At 42.2% G+C, this 22,395-nt stretch overlaps 1 pseudogene across 1 annotated transcript; it reads left to right on the forward strand.

The window, feature by feature from the left end:
* The first annotated feature begins 1,596 nt into the window (after positions 1-1,596).
* LOC307187241 (cyclin-dependent kinase 2-associated protein 1-like) lies at positions 1,597-2,135 on the forward strand (annotated as a pseudogene). Its single transcript has one exon. The product of its transcript is annotated as a cyclin-dependent kinase 2-associated protein 1-like (transcript).
* The last annotated feature ends 20,260 nt before the right edge of the window (positions 2,136-22,395 follow it).

Below are 22,395 nucleotides of genomic sequence, written 5' to 3' on the forward strand. Positions count from 1 at the left end.
AGTGTTTATTAAGACTTCAAAGAGACCCAGTGACTTCTGCTTCCAAGAAGATGGAGGAAATGTAATTTTCCCTATTGCTCCCACTAAGCACAACTGAAAACCCTGGACATAAAATATAAAACAAATATAAGAAACCTCAGAAAGGTGGAGAGAGGACAAGACTTCTGGACCCGAGGAATGGCATGGTGGCAAATTCCCTGGGTTTTCTCTTTGCCTTGCACAGACTGTTATGATCCCACAGTCTGAGGTTCTGTTCTTTTTTTTTTTTAAGTCTATTTTTTTCTCTATTGTTCAGATTGGGTAATTTTTATGGTTCTTTTATTTCACTATTTCTTTCCTTTGAAAAAAAAGTGAACAGCATCTCAGACTGTGGGATCATAACAAAAGATCTAACATTTGTGTCATCAGCGTCACAGAAGAGGAGAAAGAGGATACGGCTGAACAATTATTGAGAGAAATAATAACTGAAGACTTCCCAAATTTGACAAGAGACATATATTTCCAGGTTCAAGAAGCTGAGCAAACTCCAAACAGGATAAACCTAAGAAACCCATGCCAAAAACACATTATAATTAACCTTCTGAAAACTAAAAACAAGGAAAACTTGAAAGAAGCCAGAAAAAATGACACCTTATCTATTGTAGAAAAATGACTTGTATAACAGCAGAGTTCTCGTTAGAAATCATGAAGGCCAAGGGGAAGTGGCATAATGTTTTTCAGATGCTGAAAGAAAAGAACCTTCAACCCAGAATCCTGCACCCAGTGAAAATATCCTTCAGGAGTGAAGGGGAAGTCAAGACATCTCAAGTGAAGGAAAACTAAGAGAATTTGTCACCAGACCCATGTTAAAAGAATGGCTAACTGAGGTTCCCTAAACAGAAAGGAAACAAAGAAGGAAACTGGAAATATCAGCAAAGAAGAACATAATAAGCGAAATTATGGTAAATACAATGGAATTTTCTTCTCCTCTTGAGTTTTCAAAATTATCTTTGACAATCAAAGCAAAAAAATTATAACACTGTCTGATTTGGTTCTAAATGTAAGATATTTAGGACAATTATATTATAAATGGGGGAGGGTAAAGTACACAGAGGGAGGTAACACTTCTCTAACATTACTCAAACTGGTAAAACGATGACACCAAAAGACCAGTAAGTTAGGTAGATACAATACTTAGAGCACCTATTTAAAAAGCTATGCAAAGAGATACACTCAAAAACACCACAGATAAATCAAAATGGAATTCTAAGAAATGTTTAAGTAACCTACAGGAAGGCAAGAAACAAACAAACCAGAGAAACAAAAACAGAGAGAAAACAAAAATAAAATGGAAATAATAAAAAGTGTTCAGGAGCTCAGTGGGCGCCCAGGTGTACAAACCAGCACACAAAATGCTGGGCTTGCTAAGCCACCACTACTACCTGCCAGTAGGCACAGCTTCACCACTACCACACTCACAGGCCTGCGCCTGGCTGCAGCCAAGTGCCATCCATCACTGATGGGGGAGGGGAGGCATGTTTTCCAAACTAAACTTGACTGCACAGGCCCATGGTCTCACTCAACAAGGTTGGAAACGTCCACTCACCTTTTACCTTCATGGTAATATCCTTACAGTACTATCAGCTGCTGAGTGACTACAGGCCACCACCCCTAGGCTACACCCAAGGAACTGGGAACAGCCAAGTACCTCAGAGCAAATATGCAGAGTGGCTGACCATCATAAAGGGTTGGGGAAAGTGATCAGACCCACCTACACTGAGGCATCATCCACCCTAGAGGACTGGTTAGGGCGTGCTTGGTTGAACCAGAACACAATGCCAGACCCTAGTCACCTCGTTAGTTTTGAAAGGTTTTCCTTTTTTTTTTTTTTTTTTTTTTTTTTTACAAGATGGGAGGTTACACTTGTCTCTTCTGTCCAAAAGAAACATGTTTTCAAAATAATAACAGTTTGAATTTTTCTCCCCTTTTCCCTCTCATGGTTCATTAGGCTCTGAACCCATAGAAGAGATTTTGCAGTTAATTAGAATTTGCATTTTAAGTAGTTAGGAACTAGTCGGGTTTTTTTAAAGTATCGATTAAAAAGATGCACATAAAAGTTGTTATCTACTCTTCTGGCAAACTGTAGCTTGCCTCCAAGATGCCAGTATGTCACTTTAATCTTCTCTGTTGAATTCATTTATGTAGCCCAAATTCTTCCTTGTTCCTTTTCATAAGCCAATACCACTCTATGGATTTTGTTTTTAATGAATACTGACAGCTCACTTTATTTTTTAAAATTTTTATTTTATTGACAGCTGTACAGTATAGATTCTACATAATAGAACTTCTTTTTTGCTTAAGCACTTGCATGGCTATCAATGCTTTGAAGTCAGTTTAAAAAGTCACAATTTATAAATACAGAAAAAAGAGCAATCAACCCAACAGCAATTTTTGTACCAAGACTGTAGATTTCAGTACTGTCTTTACTGTAAGCTGATCAAAACATCTGGAAAAAAAGACTAAAACTGCTTTCATCTTTGTGTGTATTTATTATTTGACATAAAAAACTTATTTTCATTAACAAAAAATTAAAATAAATGGAAGATTAAGGCCCCTAACATATTAATAATTACTAAACACAAATGGTCTAAATACACCAATTAGAAGACAGAGATTGGCAGACCAGATTTAAAAACATGACCCAGCTTATATGCTGTCTATAAAAGACTCACTTCAATTATGATGATATTGGCAGGTTGAAAGTAAAAGTATCGAAAAAGATATACTATGCAAACATTAATTAAAGGAAAGAAGGAATATTAGTAACAAATAAAGTAGACATCAAGCAAAGAAACTTACTAGAGACAGAATGGGACACTGTATAATGAGTCAATCCATCAGGAAGATAGAGTAATCTTAAATATGTTTGCACCGAGCAACAGTGCTGCAAAAACCAATAGAATTGAAAGGAGAAATAGAGGAATTCTGAAGGAAGAGCAGATTTGAATCACTAGAGATTTAGAAAACAGAAAACATGACAGGACCGGAAATCAGTAAAGATGGACTTTGTACAGATGAGCCAGGCTGGGCCCCGTGAGAGACAGAGTCAGCTACATATGATGGCACCTGAGGATTCTGGCAGAGTGTGGTATGCAAGATGATTTCAGGAGGCATATCACTGAAGGGTTTTTTTTTACTTTATACCTAAGTATTTTAACATTATTAGGGAGAAAAATACTTGGACACAGAAGGTAGAAACATGTTTACACAGGCCACCTAGATTAACACTTTGCCATGAATTTTTCAGACCTTCATGTACTAAACATTTCACCATGACTTTTTGGAAGTAGGGATAGTAAGAATAACTGCTCCTATCGTCGTTCCCATAGTGGTCTTTGTAGGTTATCATTCCCACATTGAGATTACATCCAAATTGGCATGGGCTGTCAAGGTGTCCCAACTGTGTCATACCACCAAGCAGGGGCACCACCCACTCTTAACCAAGGAAGCATCTAAGCTTAGTGGTAACATCAGTCACCAACTGGCCAATCTTGAACCTAGACCAAGGAGTTTTTCACATGTTTAAAATAAACTCTTTTCTTGTATGCATTTGAAAACAAAATTATATTTACTACTTGATTGTCATTTTTTTATTTTAATTTTTTAAAATATAACTTTTGTTTTTGCAGTTTGTGTCTCAGCAGTACATTGAACAAGTATGACTGAGACACAATCAAAATTCAACTTAACGTTTTGTTTCCCAGGTCTCCTTTAAACTTGATCCAGTGGGAAAGCTTTTTTTTTTTTTAACTACCACTGGATAATATCCCAGCAGGCCCACTGTCTTTTTTTTCCACTAGCTCGCTCTTAGGTAAAAGGCAGTCTTACAGTCTTTTCTGTTCTAACTCAGTTTTAATCTGCTGACTTGAATGTCAAGTCCTAGATATTAGCCAACTCTTCAACCTCCTCCCCATCCCCTGGGCAAGACCTCTACTCGACAGCTGCCTGCCTTCCAGGAAGGCAGTGTGGTTGGCTTCTGCTCTTTCCACTCGCTTCCTCCTTCATTTGTTAGCTGCTCTTCTACTTCTTCCCAGGTTAGAAAAGGGGAGGTCAGAGAGAAGAGAGGTAAAGGCGCTAGGACAGTATTTTCTGGCTGGTGGCTGAGGGCTCTCTTGACCAAGTAGGTCACACCTGAGTTCTTCTTCCCTGGGCACTTTCACATAGATTTCTATCTCTCCCCGTGGCGGGGCACTTAAGTATTGCTAGTCCTTTCACAGCCCCTAAAAAGACAGCATTCCCCTTTAGCTTCTTTTTGCTGGAGTTCCTCCAGGACCCTAGATGATCTGACGCAACTTCTCTTTATCCCAAGTGACCCACCTCTGGTCCATGGGAAACAGTAACACCTTCCTTGTCCCCAAAACACTGGGAATGCAGCCCACTCCTAACACAGCCACTTCTACCCTTCCTTAGGCAGGAGTTGGTTGCAATTACTCCATCTCCCCTAACAGTGGGGAACATATTCCATAGCTCTTTGTGTGGTCCCAAGGAAACTTGTCACTCTAAGTCTGAAGAAGAGGCAGTACCCTCTTTCTTGGGTCTCTGCTATAGCACCAGACCCGCCCTGAAAGATCCTCCACAAATCCTTCTCTCCCTCCACACTTTGACTCATTTTAAATATCATTGATCTGGCTAAGGGGCACAAAAATCATGGAACCAGTTCTCCACAATTTCCTATGTAAACTTGCATATGAGGAGTCCATCTTACACTAACTTTGGCAATATATGCTGCATATTACATTGGAGCCTCAGTCAAAAACCATGGTTGGAAACCACATTCTAACATCCTGCTATATTTATTTGTATGATTACTTTCTATTTAAGGAAAGTGATATCAGTTTTCATTTATGATAGAGTTTATTTTTTAAATGTATTTATAGCGTGAGTTGATATTTTTAACTATTAAGTGATAAAATACAGGAGGTAACATAGATAAGGCTAAAACACAGAGATAGTATATCAGTAATAGTCATCATAGATTATAAATCTAAGGTATTTTATAGAGATTAATTCAGTAGAAGTGAGAAGAATACATTGGAGGAAGGAGAAAATGGGATTTTCCCCATAAATCCCATAAATCCCCAAAATACAAATACACAATCATGAAGAAGACAATAGATAGCACAGGGAACATTTGGGTATAGAATGCCTTCTGAGAGTTAAGGTATAACACGGGCTGCAGTGTACAATTATGTCCGTTGTTTGCCATATTCTCTGACTTTTGAGGAAACTGCCCTGTCCCTCCCAAATGCATATAAAATAAAAGCAGTACATTCAAAGGGACCTCAGTCCTTAGCCACAGTTGATTGTTCCAGGGCAGGAAATTGACTGGAGTTTGGCTAATTATACTCCTTCCTTAGGAATTTGGAATTAGGACCAACAGATTACAACTCAGTTTAACTATCCTGCAGGAATGGATTAACCATTAGTGTGCTGGCAAATTGTATTTCTGAACTTGTGAAATGGACAGCCCTCCTCTCAGAGCCTGATGATATGTGTTACCCAAACTCGTGAAAACTAATGAGTGAAAGAACCAGAACTCTGATTTTTACATTTATAATGAGAAATATAATGATCCAACAAACTAGATACTTTGGCATACAGATCACCATATCCTGTCACTGCTTAAGCTACATAAGCAGCCAAGTTATTGGAAAGTTCTTTGAAATCAGAACAAGGGATGCTAGCTCAGTGAGCACAGTGGCTGGTGTCTGGACCACAATAACATGACGCATCCGTCCCATCTCCTCCAGGGGGATATGCAACCTTGGGGGGGGGTCACATCCTGTGTTCTTTGTATCTGGGGGCCTTTTATTCCACCCCATGCTGAAAATACTTTGTCATACCATTGCCAGCTAACACCATTTTAAATTGGCATTTTGTTTTTTAAATATGCTAAATGTGGGAGGCTATATAATAGTTCCCGAAAAGATATCCATATCCTAATCCCTCGAATCTGAATATTACCTTATATGGCAAAAGAGGTCTTTGCAGATGTGATTACATTAAATATCTGGATCATCTAGGTGGGCCTAAATGCAATCACAGTGTCCTTTTAAGAGTAGGGAGATTTGATGTACAGACAGAAGATGGGAAGGCAACATGACCCCAGAGGCAGAGATTGAAGTGACTGATGTGGGCACAAGTCAAGAAACTGTGACAGCCACTAGGAGCTGGAAGAGGTAAGAAGCAGATTCTCTCCTAGAGTTTCTGGAAGGAGCACGGCCCTGGAGTGAGCATGGCCCTGCTGACACCTTGATTTTATCCCAGTGATACTGATTTTGGACTTCTGGTCTCTAGGACTGTAAGAAAATAAATTTCTGATTTTTTTAAGCCACCAAGTTTGTGGTAATTTTTTACAGTAGCCACAAGAATATAATACACCAATAATTAATGGTTTCAGCTTGAGAGTCACCCTTTCTCTTACAGATGACCTTACATGACTGAATTCTGATTCATTATGTGTGTGAAGTAAAAGAAACTGACCTTAGTGACCATAAGCAGAAAAGGCAATTTGTAATAAGGGTCTGGGGGAGTCTCATGAAGCCTGGAGGCAGGAGTGCAGCTGGACCTCAAGAACAGATAGAACTAGGCAACCTGGGAATTCTCTTTCACAGCCTCTCATCTCTGCTCCTTTCTGAGCATCTCTCTGCTTCGCTGTCTCTCTTGCACCAGTCAGGCTTTCTCTGTTGCTCAGCCTGCATAGCAGGTAATGGCTTCTTCCTCCAAAAGCTCTCAGCCGTAAATTTTGTTTTCTCAGCTGTTAAATGAAAAAGTCGGATAATATGCTCTGCAAGCTCCCTCTGGCTCTAAAATTTGATGGAATTCTATTGAGTCCTGTGTGGTAAGTGATGGAAGGAATGGAAAGTCAACGACGGTGGGTGTGAGGGAGCAGAAGTGCCACAGAGAAGGTAGCTACAGGGTGAGGCTCAGAGTACGGAGTTGGAATCTCTTAGGGCCCAGTGAGCTCACGGGCTTGGGCAACTGGAGAAGAGATTCTGACAGGCGGCTTGAGGAGGGGTTCGCTCTGACACCATAGTTTTAAGCAGGCACTATCCACTCATACCTAATGGCTGACAGAAACTCTAGCTAGGTAGTTGCTTACCTCTAGTTAGCATCGATTATTTATGAATTCCTTCCCCTCATTTTATAGGAGGACACTTTCATTTTTTAATAGAAATGGGCCATACTGCCCCAGTCTATATGTGTGTTCCCTCAGAGCACTTCCTATGGCTTTGGAGGAAAGTTCAGTCTGGGCTGGGAACCACAGTGTGACAACTAGACACATCTTTGCCCATGCCCTTAACCTAGATAATCACACCTGCTCACATGACACCTCCTCTGGGACCCTTTCACTGACTCTGTCTTATTAGGAGCACCCCTTATATGTACCCAGAGCCCCCCTTACTTGTTATTAAGCTTATCACCCTGGCTGGCAGTCAGCTATTCACAACACTGTGGTTCCAAAGTGTGCCTTTTCCACGTACATCTCCTGTGCCTATCACAGAGCATGGAACATGGTAGAGACCCCACAAATGTTGAATGATGAGAAGGTCAGGTGTCCATTTACCCACCTTAATTATGTTGGTCTTCTGACAGAAACCACTGGCCCCTTCCACGTTTCCTGCTTTCAAATTGTGACCCCTTTTATATTATAATGAACATTTAATCACGAGATATAGTGAAAAATGAGATGCTTACTACCCTAAACAGGGAGAAGTCGATGTTTTCTTAGATTAGCCTGATTTTTTGTCCACAAATATCTAAATGAAGTTTGTTTTTTTTTTAACATGGCAAATGTTCAGGGAAACATAGGAAGGGATATAGGGAGGAAAACCAGCCCTTCCTGCTCTCAACTTAGACCCTGAAGGGAAGCCTTCTAAGCATCCTCCCAGTATTGTTACAGGATGACATGCACTGACCCACTCCGAGTTCCCCTTGTGGCTTTATTTCTCACATTCCTATAGTTTGAAAAGCAGAGTGAATTCATTTTGAGACTTCAGCTTAATGTGCAACATTCTAATGATTAAATCCATCTAGAGAAACATCACTCATTGCCTGACTGAGGTTATTGTTGTGTGGTTAGCACATATTTTCTGAGCATGAAAGGAAAGGGTTGATGTGTGGAGCCTCAGAAGAAATATTTTACTTGGCACCTGCTCCAACTACTTCCTCAGGACCACTCCACCCCCAGGCAACCTACCTTCCCTCAGAGGTCTCAGTTCCTATCCAGAGCCTCAGGAGTTTAAAGGAGCCATGAAGCACCCCAGGGAGGGGCTCCCACTCAGGAAGGAGGCATTCTTTTCCCATGAAATTAGGCGAAGGAAAGAGACTCCATTTTACACAACTGGGAGTATGACTTCCTTTTTTTTTAAATACTAAGCAGCATAGACATAACTACTGCTTCTGTCAAGGCTGCACTGCTACTTCCAATACCAAAGTGAGTGTCTGGGTTGGAGGAAGAGGATGGAAGTGTAGGCGAGGTCGTGAGGCAATGAGGAAGAACCCCCTCGCTTGACTCTACAGAGCCAGGCCTTTGCCGATGTGCACACGTTGACATGCTGCCCTTCCAATGCTTCTTGTCACTCTAGACCAGTGGTTCTCAACTGGGAGCAACTTTGCTCTCCAGGCAGCATCTGACAAAGTCTGTGGACATTTTTGCTTGTCACAACTTGGGAGGTGTTACTGGAGTCTAGTGAGTAGAATTTAGGGATGCTGCTAAACATCCTATAGTGCACAGGACAGCCCCCTACAACAAAGAATTATCCAGCCCCAAATGTCGATAATGCCCTGCTCTAGGCACTTTGACTTAGTGACCTTATTCCTGTCCACGGCAGCAACCATTTTTCCGAACTCCAGCCCAGAACAGCCTCCCGAGCTTCTGCCTTACACAACTGACTGCTTGACGGGTATCTTTACCTGGAGGTCTCAAAGGCTCCTCAAACGCAACAGGCTGAAAACTCATCTTTATTCTCGTTCAACAAACATAAAGAAGCACTTGCTACATGATAGGCGCTATACTCATGGTGGAAATATAGCAGTAAAGAAGATAGGCTCTCTGCCACCTTAAAAATTCTGGTTTGGTGGAATGTCTAAGCAGTCAAATAGGCAATTATAATACTGAGTGAAAAGTGATCATTAATTCAACAGAAGACTAGGCTTTAGAATTGGTGGGAACTAACACTCAAATATATAGATGGTATGCAAATTCCACTCTACTGTTGTAGGTTTAAAGGATACAACTGTCAGCAAAAGGATAAGAAATATCAACTAGAGATGCTTGATAAGTACAAATTCTTGGATCTCCTCTGGACCCTCCTGACACACACTTTCTGTTGGTGACCAACAGTGGCCAATCTGGGGTGGGTGTTGGGAGATGGAGTCCTGTCAGGGAATAGAAAGCTATGAACTCAGGGCACGTTACCCTGAATGTGCTTAATAACCTGCATTGGTTATAATTTCTGTTTTATTTTTTCCTCTGCACGTCAAGGTTCAAGATATAATTTCTTACTCTGCCACAAGTGCCATGTTTTTGCCTTATCCAGAGGCTATATAAGAATAAATAGACTCTACACATGGGCCATGGCACTGTTTTTACATAAATCACATTTAGCTTGAGGACATGGAGGATCATTTAACTACTATAACATAGGCTTAGAAGGATTAAATGTGGCAGACTATTAAATGGTGCTTTAAAAGGGAGAATCTAACTCACGCTTGGAGGTTAGGGAAGGACTCCTGGAAGAAGTATCTCTAAGATATGACCTGAAATACCAGGAAAAGTTATACAGATGATGATTATGGTAGTTTGTGTGTTCCTGGAGACTTTCACTTTTCTCAGTGAATTTCTCTGGATGCCATAATTTAGATACCTACCCTCACTTTCGGCCCTGGCCCTCTGTAGTCCCAGCTTCCTTCTCTTCCCCAACGCCCTGCCCTACTGCTGAGGTCCCCACTGCCTTACAGTTGGACCTGCCTACATACAACCTGGTTGAGACCACATTTTTTTTTTTAAGTGTGTGGGTTTATTTCTGGGCTCTATATTCTTTTTTCTTTTTTTTTGGCTGCATTGAGTCTGTTGCAGCGTGCAGGCTTTCTCTAGTTGCAGTGAGCAGGGCCTATCTTTTGTTGCAGTACACAAGCTTCTCAATGCAGTGGCTTCTCTTGTTGCGGAGCATGGGCTCTAGGCATGCAGGCTTCAGTAGTTGTGGCACGCAGGCTCAGTAGTTGTGGCTCACTAGCTGTAGAGCACAGACTCAGTAGTTGTGGCGCACGGGCTTAGTTGCTCCGCGGCATGTGGGATCTTCCCAGACCAGGGCTGAAACCCAGGTCCTCTGCATTGGCAGGTGGATTCTTAGCCACTGCGCCACCAGGGAAGTCCTGAGACCACATCTTTACTCCCCAACTTACCAGCTGTGGGACATCAGGTGGTACCAGGTTTCTCACCTGCATCATTCCCCTCAAGAATATAGCACCTCAAATTACCAAAGGTATATTGTTCCAGAAACAAGTTGATTAGAGTTCATTGCATTTATTGGTCTGTCTCCCACCTGTTTCCCCTTCTAAAGTAGTTCTCAAGTGTGTCTTCATATTTGAATAACATGAAGTTTTAAAAACTACTAATGTCCCCAGAGATTCTTAATTAGTATAGGATACAGCCTGAGCAGCAGGAGTTTTTAAATCTTTCCAGGTGATTCTAATATGCAGCAAATTCTGAGGACCACAAAGCCAATCCACGCCTGCTGGGCCCACAGCACAGAAGCAGTGATCTGATTTCTATGACCCCACACCTGCACTCTGCCCAAATCTGCCAGGTGTGTGCCTTTTCCATCTGTTTCCAGTAGTCCTGCCTGGGCTAACACAGAATTGTCCATTCATAATGCTCGACTTGCAACAGTGTTATTGATTCCCCCCCAAAACAGGGTCTCTTCAGTTTCCTCAGCAGCCTTCCCATCCACTCCATTCTACCCAAGTGCAAACTTACTTCTGCTTCCCCCACAGCAAAGGACTGTTTATCTTCTTATCGTGTTCCCCTGTGTATTAGTTTATGACTGCTGTAGCAACTTACCACAAACTTACTGGCCTAAAACAACACACATTTATTCTCTTACAGTTCTGAAGTTCAGAATCTGAATTGGGTTTCACTGGGCTATCCTCAAGGTATAGGCAAGGGTGCATGCCTTCTGGAGGCTCTAGGGGAGAATTCATTCCCTGGCCTTTTCCAGCGTCAAGAAGCTACCCACATTCCTTAGCTTGTGGCCTCTTCCTTCATCTTCAAAGCCAACAGCGTAGCATCTTCTAATCTCTCTCTCTATCTGACCTTGCTTTCATCATCACATCTCCTATTTCCTAGTGATTACATTGAGCCAACTTGGATAACCCAGAATAATCCTTTATCTCAAGGTCCTTAATTATAACTGCAAAGCCTCTCCTACCATGTAAAGTAACAGATTCACAGGTTTCAAGAATGAGAACTTGAACATCTTTGCAAGGCCATTATTTACCTACCATTCTATGTTTGAGGCAGTCATCTTTTTGTAATCTGTCAGCTTTCAATTATCTAGAGGTTCTGAGAGCCTAGAAGATGTGGACATCTGAGAGCCTAGAAGATGTGGACTTCAGTTTGCAATAAAATGAGAAGGTTGGATTACGCTAACACGGTGGGCGATGGTGGTAGCAGTGGTGGTTTTGCCCCCCAGGGGATACTTGAGAATGTCTGAAGACATTTTTAGTTGTCACAAGTATGTATGGGAGTGCTACTGGCATCTAGTAGGTAGAGGCCAAGAATGCTGCTAAACATCTTACAATGCCCAGGATAGTCTCCTAAAACAAAGAATTATCTTTGCTCAAAATGTCAGTAGTGCCAAAGTTGAGGAACACTGAACTAGACCATTCCTACTCAGAGTGTATTCAGTGGACCAGCAACCTTGATGTGACCTAGAAGCTCTTTAGAAATGCAGAATCTCAGGCACCAGGCTGAGAAAATGCATTTTAACAAGATTCCCAGGTGATTCCTATACCTATTTTGAGCAGCCCCGACTAGAGCAGTGATTCTCAACCCTACCTGCACATTAGCATCACCTGGGATGTTTTGAAAAAAGACACTGATGCCTGAGTCCAAACACATACCAGTTAAATCAGAAACTTTGGGTGGGGGCGGGGCGGGGGCGGTGGTGAACCAGGAACTAGCGTTTGTTAAAAGCACTCCGAATAATTGTAATGTGCAACCAAGATTGAGAACCTCTGTTTTATGATCACTAAAGCTTTGTTATTCAAAGTGTGGCTGGTAGACAAACAGTATTAGCATCACGGATGAACTTCTCAGAACTGCAGAATCTTAGGCCCCATCCCAGACCTCTCAAATCAGAATCTGCATTTAAACAAGATCCGAGGTGATTCGTATTCATATTAAAGTTTAAGATGCACTGCTAAAATTCCTTCCAGCCTGAATTTGTCAATGTTCTCCAGAAAAACAGAACCAATAGGAACTACAATATATATATAGAAAGAGATTTATTATAAGGAATTGGTTCACATGATTATGGAGACTAACAAGTCCCAAGATCTGTGGGGTGAGTCCACAAGCTGGAGACCTGCAGAGCCGATGGTGTAGTTCCAGTCTGAAGGCTAGCAGGCCCGAGACCCAGGAAGAACCGATGTTTTAGTTCTGGTCCAAAAGCAGGAAAAAGCTGATGTCCCAGTTCAAAGGCTGTCAGGCAGGAGGAATTCTCTCACTCAGGAGGAAGTCAGCATTTTTGGTCTATTCAAGCCTTCAACTGATTTGGATGAGGCCAGCCCACGTTAGGGAGAGCGCTCTTCTTTACTCTATCTACAGATTCAAATGCTAATCGCATCCAAAAACACCCTCACAGAAACACCCAGAATAATGCTTGACCAAATGTTTGGACACCCATGGCCCAGTCACGTTGATAGACAAAATTAACTTTCATACCACTTTAAAAATTCCAGGGCTTCCCTGGTGGCGCAGTGGTTGGGAATCCACCTGCCAATGCAGGGGACACGGGTTCATGCCCCAGTCCAGAAAGATCCCACATGCCGCAGAGCGGCTAGGTCCGTGAGCCGTGGCAGCTGGGCCTGCGCGTCCGGAGCCTGTGCTCCGCAACGGGAGAGGCCACAGCAGTGAGAGGCCCGCGTACCGCAAAAAAAAAAAAAAAAAAAAAAAAAAATTCCATTTGCTTTCAAAGTATATAATTCAGGCTTCACTAAGCCCCCTCACTGTATCCCTACATGGAAGAAACTATTCAAAAATCCTGTTTAAACAATGCTCTTCTTTTTCAAAATACTGCATTTTTTGTGACTATATTTAGCTGTGCTGCTCATAGGTAACCGTTACATTTTAAGCAACTCACAGCTTGTTAGCTTCCAGGGACAAGGATTTCTAAACAAAGTAGTGTGTGGAAAAGCACTTTCCCCTGAGAGGCAGGGGTGTGGATAGCTGCCAGAAACTTGGCCAAAACTTGTTTAGGAAAGTGGGGTCTCTAACAGAGACACACCCAGATGGTGCCAAAGGGAGCAGAGAAATGAGTTACAGAGCAAAGAAAGGCTGGGAGGCAGGCCTGGCGACTCCACTTGAATTAGAATGAAGGACTTCAGAGAGCTGTTGGTGGAGGTCTGAATTTCCAGTGGTCAGTAGAGTCTGTCAGTCAAGTCTCAAAGTCGGTTGTGAGCAGCAAAACTTCATCTTTTCGGACTTCCTTGGTGGCACAGTGGTTAAGAATTTACCTGCCAATGCAGGGGACACAGGTTCGAGCCCTGGTCTGGGAAGATCCCACATGCCACAGAGCAACTAAGCCTGTGCACCACAACTACTGAGCCTGCTCTCTAGAGCCCACAAGCCACAACTACTGAGCCAGCATGCGACAACTACTGAAGCCCACACAACTAGAGCCTGTGCTCCACAACAAGAGAAGCCACCGTAATAAGAAGCCCACGCACCACAACGAAGAGAAGCCCCTGCTCGTTGCCAACTAGAGAAAGCCCGCGCGCAGTATCGAAGACCCAATGCAGCCAAAACTTAATTAATTAATTAATTAATTAAAAAAATTCATCTTTCCATCTAAACAGGATGAGAATAATGGAGTGAGCGGGGGGGTGGGGGAAACACATTTATCTTCTACAAAATGTTAAAAAGAAAGGAGAATTGGGATATCTTTATATTATCTAATTGAATCTTTGAAGTAGGAATTACTATATCCATTTTATAGAAGACAAAAATTGAGGCTTTGAGAGATTAAGCTACTTGTGCAAGGATATAGAGCTGAAAGTGGGCTAAGCAAAGCTTAAACACACAGTTTTCTCTAACTGCTGTTCATTATGCTGAAGGCAACGGTTATGGGTTGAATTCTGTGGCCCTCCATATGTTGAAGTCCTAACCCCTGGTACCTCAGAATGTAACCTTATTTGGAGATAGGGTCTTTATAGAGGTAATCAAGTTAAAATGAGGTCATTAGGATGAGTTCTAATCCAGTATGACTGATGTTCTTCTAAAAAGGGGAAATTTGGAAACAGATGCACATAGAGGGAAGATGGTGTGAAGAGACATAGGGAGAAGATGGCCATTTGAAGGAAGGATAGAGGCACGGAACAGATCCTTCCCTCATGACCCTCAGAAGGAACCAACCCTGCCAACACCTTGCTTGCAGACTTCCAGCCTCCAGATCTGCAAGATAATAAATGTCTGTTGCTGAAGCCACCCAGGTTTTGGTAGTTTATAACAGCAACCCTAGCAAACTAATATGGTGAATCTATAGTAAGGATTTAATCAAGAAAACAAAATCCACATCAGTTATTTTTACAGAAAGAATTTAACTGAAGAAACTGATTAAGCAGGTATTGCAGACTGAAAGGTAAAAGAGAATTCAGGAAGCAGCTACCATCCTAGGGCAAGGGGAAATGGGTTATCAGAATCTAGAAGCTTAGAAGAGTGGCCCTGCTGAGCTGGGGTTCAGACATGGGGGCTGCCTCTTAGTGCTGGTGCCTCTGGAGCTCAGAGGAAGGACCCGCCAAGCTGGAACTCATCTCTGAGGAGATGGGGCCAGTGGCTGGGGCTGGCATCTCCAGGGGGATGGTTCAAAAGTGTGAAAAATATGGAAACCAGAACCCATTGTCATCGACATGATGAACACCATTTCCTGGGGTGACACTGACAGGAACAGAAAGCAGAACAGTTCCAAGAATCTCCTCCAGCCTTCCAGTCTCGCTTTAGTATCCCCTATTGTAAGTGTCACAGGGAGCCAGCCAGTCAAGGAGAAGTGTGGCTTGAAGACATCTGTCTTATTATAAAGGTCTAGATGGTTTTCCTTCAAGAGGACCCTGCTCACCGTCCCTCCTTCAATCCCATTACTAGTCAGCCTAGAACTTGGCAAAGCTTACCTGCACCATCTGGTATACCAGCACTTTATAAAATCCCTGAAACACATTTGTCATCACATTGCTCCTCTCCTCAAAAACTTTTAGTAACTCACTCTTGTCTCTATAACCCTATTTTCTCTCAACTTTGACCAGGCCCTCAGCCCTAACCAGCAATGATTTCACTTGTCGCTACTAAATGCCCTTTCTCATTCTCCGTGTTGGCGACTCCACACACCTTCCACAGCTCTTTCTCCAGCCTATCCCTCTCAATCTCAGCAATTGAGATAATTTGTCACAAAGAAAATGGGCCATCAGATCAGAGCCCCTCGATTTCTCTTTCCTCTTCCTCTAAACTCACCTATCGTGGCCGCAACTTTCCTCCTTCCTGCCTGGCCCAGAGGAAGAGATTTCAGTCCTCCTGTCTCAGGCTAACCTCTTCACCTCCCTGAGCCTCAACCCAATCCCTCCTGCCTCTCCCCAGGCCTTGCTCTTTTGTCTATATTTTTATAATCTCACCCTCTCCAAGAGCTACTTCCTGTCCACCAAAAATATATCCAAGTCTTCTCCCATCTGAAAAAAGGGTTCCCCAAATCCAGCTCCCTTTTCATGCTCTCATCCACATATATCTTCACTTCATCACTTTTCAGTCACTCCTCCACCTATGCATACTGGCATCTGTCACTATCACTCACCTAAACACCTTCCACTAAGGTCAGCAATGACCAAATAATCAAATTTATTTTGTACTCTCTTACCTGATCTCTTGGAAGGTTTTATGATGGTTTTTGTCTTGGTTTAAAATTAATACGCAGTCATTATAGACATTTGGGGGAATACAGAAAAGAATAAAATATAGTAATAAAAAAAAAGTTCTGAGGGGGTTCTGAGAAGCCATGGGGCATTTATGAGACAACTGGGATTCTTGGAGTAAAAAATTAAAAAGGAGAATAGGAATTAAAAACTGTTCAGAGGTCACAAAATATTTACACTGAAGTCTCAACTATTGACATCTTTGGAGAATAGTTCTGGATAATCCAGCATTCTGAATACCTAATGCTCATCCCTTTAACCATCAAGACATTTGAACCGTATCACATAAGGCTAAAAATCTGTTTTAAAAAATAACATACCCCCCCCTTCTTCAACAGAAAATAACATACAGAGTTTAATCTTTTATTGATGACTTAAGGTCATCATATGGTGAGTAGAAATAATAATAGAACTATATTTGTTTTCTGCCTATTATGTGCCAGGTCTGTGCTAGGTGTTTTGCACATATAACCTGAATGTAATCTCATATAATTTGCACACCTCATCTGTGTTTTGTAAATGGGCAAACTGAGGCTCAGAGAAGTGAAGGAGATTGTAAACTGCAGCCCACCTTCTAAGTGGCAGGGCCCTGTATTTGAACCTAAAGGCTTAGGTCCTTTCTGCTACACCAAGCTGCTGCCTGGTGGGCAGGAGGTTGGGTTGGGGAGCGCTGGGTTCAATTCTGTACCTTCCTGGAGATCTTGGAAAAACCTGTGGTCTGCTCTGTGACTAAACTACAAAACCTTAGATAGACTTTTTTCAGTAGAAAACAGATACCAGAGAAGTCAGTTCTTGGCTTCTGTGTTTCAAAATAGTCTTCATATTATTTTGCTAGGGCTACCATAGCAGAATACTACAGACTGGGTGGCTTAAACAACAGAAAGTTATTTTCTCACAGTTTTGGAGCCTGGAAATCCAAGATCAAAGTGTTGGCAGGTTTGGTTTCATCTGAGGTCTCTCTCCTTTGCTTGCAGATAGCTGCCTTCTCTCCATGGCCTCATGTGACCTTTTCTCTGTGTGTGTGCATCACTGGGCGTCTCTGTGTGTCCTCATCTCCTCTTATAAGGACACCAGTCAGATTGGACTAGGGCACACCCTAATAGCCTAATTTTGCTTAATCACCTCTTTAAAGGCCCTTTCTCAGAAGACAGTTACATTCTAAGGTACTGGAGGTTGAGACTTCAACATATGAGTTTGGGGGAGACACAATTCAGCCCATAATAATCTTTGCAAAAAAGAAAAAAAAAAGTTTTGAGATCTAAAATCTTGCCTTTTAGTTATCAAATGCCAATGCGCCAAAAGACTTAGGGCATAAAATCATGTCACACTGTTATTATTATGTCATATTATTAAATTATGAATCCCATATTTCATACTTGGATTAGATTCCTCTGAATTTCCACTGAGCTCTAAGACACTGATCAATTACAGCTCTGGTTACAGAAACAAAAGAGAAATTTAAGACATGCTGTCTTTACACTGATGTCCCTAGACAGCACTGATGTTTTAAATGTTTATATCTGATTTTTGTTGTATTTCTGACTCTTCTGTTGCTATCATGCTAACAGCACTTTTTCTTACTGTTTGCAATATACAGCTAGATCCTCCTGTCACTTACCAACCCCAAACTAGCCTAGAAACTTGATAACTTGGGTGTGTTTGAATATGTAACAAGAACAAATAAGCTTTATTGGAGGCTTTAAGGGGCTTGCCTATGAACGAACTCTTTGGTGTATGTCTTCTGTGAAACCTGTTTTCGTGACTCTGAGACTTTGTTTGCTACTTCCTATCCCTAGCTGTGTTTTGATTAAGTCCAATCCAAGTTTCAGGTAGAAGAGATGTCACCATATAGTAGAACCTTTGCAAGGGAAAATCTTTTCCTCTTTCCACAGAGGAAAACCTTGAGCTTGGCAAGGGGAACACAGGGGTCTATTTAAATCCCCCAATTCATGAATACTCCACTGGCACACAGAGTGGATACTGTGACCCAATGTCTTCTCCTCCTACCCACCCACACACTTTCTGCTATCCTTTGTCCAATCTGCATTTGACCTAGACCTGAAGTTGTCATTGTCTCAGGGTAGATTTGTTACAACAAAATGCAAATAACAAGTCAGTTCTTAGCTTTGGGGTTTCAAATAGGCTTTGCAAGAAAAAAGGGTTTTGAGATCCCAAAGCTTGGCCTTTAGATATCAAAAGCTAATAACAAAAAAAATTCAGGGCATAAAATCATATCAAATTATATATTATTAAATTGTGAATCCCATGTTCCTAGGAGAGCAATACAGAAAGACTCTCTTTGTTGGTTCTGGTTATTTTGTAATTAAAGAAAACAACCAAATAAGCTATTTCTGTATAGGTACTCTAGTAAGAATAAAACATTATGTTTTAAAAGAAACTGTGCCGTAAACAAGAGGCTGAGAAGACTTCCAGGGGAGGGTCTATGATCCAGTCCACCATCCCAGGGTTGCACAAGAGGAAAGAGAAAGAATGTCAGCTAGTAACTTGAGAAAGGCCCTCGTGCCCTTCCACAAGCTAAGCCAGGGAGGAAAATGAACAGACCACTCAGAATCCTGCTGGGGAAATCTGAGCCCAGGGAGGGGCAAGACTCTACCCCTGTGGGCAGTGGAGCAATTGCAGGGTCTGGCCCTAGAGAAGGTGTGGGCTGAGAGGCCAGAAGCTACCTCAGAGAGTCCCTGTGCACTGAGGCAGCAGGTCTGGACCCCAAGAGCAGGAGGGCCAGGAGGACCAGAGGGTGAGGGAGATCATTGGAAATGCCAGGCGCGCATCAGTGGTGATGACCCAGGGTTATAGCCCATCCTCACCAACGCATTCCCCCAGGGGGAAGGAGGAAAAACACTGAACCCGGGGAGCAAACTCAGACTCTGCTACCAGGTAGGAGGAAGGCTGAAGATAGGAATTAAATTCAGCATCGAAAAGGCACAAATGTTACTCCCCTACGCCCTAGCCCACACCTGAGTTTGTGGCCTGAAGAATATGTTCCCACTGCACATGTGGTTTACCCTTCCAAAAGCTGTAAAGTACAATTGAAAATTATGCTTCCAGTTAATACTTTTATTCCGCCTCGACTCCATTGAGATGCAGAAGCTAGCAGTCTGCAAGGCACGTTCTCCAGTTAAGCCACTCTTCCCAATCTCAGCTCACAGGAGGAGGCTCGTACATGCCCCCACTGCACCAGTTACCACAGACTGGCCAGGGGGCTTGATTGGAGCCCATTTTTTCAAAAGGGCCAGAACAACTCAAGATAGCTTAAGCAAAAAAAAAAAAAAAAAAAATTAAGAATTTATTGGAAGGCTACCAGGGTATTCCATGAACCTCAGAAACAGAAAGAAGAGGTAGACCTTACACTAGAACCAGGCCTCTGGACCCAGAACCAAGAGATCAGGAATGCACCCCATGCTCCCCATTTCCCAGGGATCTCAGGCTCTCTCCCCTCTGCATGTTTCTGTACCTTTGCTTCTCTTATCTCTCTCTGAAGTACAGCTTTCTCTTCTGTGTATGCTTGGCCCCTTCCCCCAAGATCAACAGGCAGTTTCTCAGCTCAGAGCCTAGGAGAGATGCCTAGAGGCTCAGGAGCTCATTGTAACTCAAGGAGTTTTGTTTTGTTTTAATCTTTTTAAAGGGGCTTTTCATTTTCCATTACAATCTTTTCCAGTGTTTAAAATTTTAAACCAAAGAAAAACTGAAATAATAGTACAATGAACATTTGTATACCCTTCAGTTAGATTTATTAATTGCTATAACTCTGTGATGTTTGCTTTCTCTCTCTGTATAATATATACACATATATACACTTTTTTCCTGAACCATTTGAAAATAAATTATGTCTATCATGAGATGTGATCCCCAATTTCTTCTTCATGTATCTCCAGAAAATAAGAACAATCCGGGAGAGAAAATTAGGTTGACTCAAGCACCAAATCAGCTCTCCCTGGGTCAGGTGTCCCATCAGTTGTGGTGAGGGGTTACAAGCCAGCTCTGGGGGTCCATCTCTTTTGTTGGGGGGTAAGTTCTCAGAGGAGAGCGTGACTGGGTGGGTACTCAAAATGATTCTACTGCATCCTCACTACTTCTTATCCCTTTTAGATTAAGGTGATATATATTATATATATATATATAAAATATATACCACGTCACGAACCCTTGAGATTGTCTATGGATAGCTGAAACCACAAAACTGAAATCCACGAATGACAAAGGTCTACATCATTTTACAAATGGCTCAAATCTGTCCCTGCTAAATGTCTGTAAAACATTCTGCTCTAGACCATTTCCAGCGATGGAATTCTGATATTGGAAGGTTCTGGAATAAAGTACTTATATGCAGGTTCAGTACCTATGAAAAAATAAAATAGTTAAATAAATAGCTAAGTAGTAATTAAGAACTCACTCTGTGCTAGGCACTAAGTGTTTTACATACGTTATCCAGTTCCATCCTCATAAAAACGCTGTGTGATATTATTCTTCTTTACGTTTTACAGATGAAACTGAAGAGCAAAGAGCTTAGGTAACTGGCCCAATCAGCTAGTAAGCTGCAGGTCTCTCATACACTGGAATCTGTAGTCTTAACCACTGCTCTGTATTCAAAAGCATAACTGTGCCCTGAATGCCTAAGGAAACTATTAATTTTCTCCTCCCCCTATAGAGAAAGAAAACTTGAGCCCATTTTTAATAACAAAGGATGGAAATGGCCCCAATACTAAAACTGGGTAGTCTCAGACAACCCTTATCACTTTTACTGCAGGAAGCTCACCAGGGAACCATCATCACAGAGTAAGTATTCTTGTGCCATTTAGCACTATCTCTGAACAGCCCCAAATACTCCAAGTTCAACTAAAAGGTCACATGCCAGTTAAAGAGAGGTTATCCTTTTCTTAAGAACGCCGTGGTGTTGGAATGAAACCATCCTTTCTAATCACAGTCCTGCCTCAGCCCACAACATGTCAATGGGAGTCTCTGAAGTGCTTAGCCAGGTGGCAGGCACTGTGTCTCCCACACTCACTGTATGTTGTGAGGGCCTTTCACAAGAACATTCTGGGCTAGGCAGTGTGTCCATGGAGTATACTTCTAATTACCCTCATCCTTGCAGAGACCCAGAATGTTGACTCGATATATTTAATCCACAGACAAATTGATAAATACACTATATTCCTGCCTCTGGGCCTGCTTTGGATGCAAGGGGTTGAATGTTGCCTCCCACTGAGCCCATCACAATGGTTCAGCTCACTGCTCAGGTCTGGTTTAGGGCTTCTGGGGCTCATGTCCTCAGAGGCCATTCTCAACTTCACAGCCCCTGCTGGCAGCCTTATCAAGAGGAACCCTTGCTTCAGGCCGTCCTGGGTGGGTCCTGCCCGGGACACCACAGTTATGCCATAGGAGATCATCACTCTCCTTCCTGACATCCATCTCATAGAAGAGGAAATAGTCCCAACATATTGAGCTTTTCCCAGTAATTCCTTATGACTCAACCACACAGATAAGTTTTAAAGGTTTTCTTAAGCCCACTTATGTTTTCTAATTGAGGGAGTGGAATGTGTTCTGAAACTTCCTTTTTGCAGTGTAAGTTACTACTTCCTGTTATTGACCTAAATTGTACTCTTTCAGGTTTTCCTTGGATGCTCTCTAGTACAACTCTTTTAATTTTAGTTGCCAAATCTCTTTGTAAAGGGAAAATTTACCCCCTTGTCTGCTAGACTCTTTCAGGCTGCTTGGGAAAAACACACCCTTACTAGTAAAGGAATTCATTGCAAGGATACATGAGAATGTGAGCCAGGAGGCATCCTCTCCATCTTGACCGTAGACTTCCAAAACTGAGGAGCACACCAGGCTTCACGAAGACCTGGAACAACAACTCAACATTGCTCGCATTCAGTCTGAGCTCTAGTCACCCACTTTCCCTTTCTCCATCTAGCATTTATTCTTCCAAAGACCGTGGATGGGATCAGTTTGTCATGCCCCACCCTACTGCTCCCCTTATTGGTCACACTCTGTGACTCTTGGTCTAGATCCTGTCCAACTGCGCTTCGCAGCTTTTGGCTCAAGGAGAAATCTCTTGTTTCATCACTTATGGCCAGGACAGCAGGATAAACACATGATAAATAAATCCAATTTGAAAGAAAGGTGGGAGCATGACAGACATTTGAGGCTTCATGGTGT

This window comes from Stenella coeruleoalba (assembly GCF_951394435.1).
Source record: "Stenella coeruleoalba genome assembly, chromosome: 5".
Taxonomy (NCBI): domain Eukaryota; kingdom Metazoa; phylum Chordata; class Mammalia; order Artiodactyla; family Delphinidae; genus Stenella; species Stenella coeruleoalba.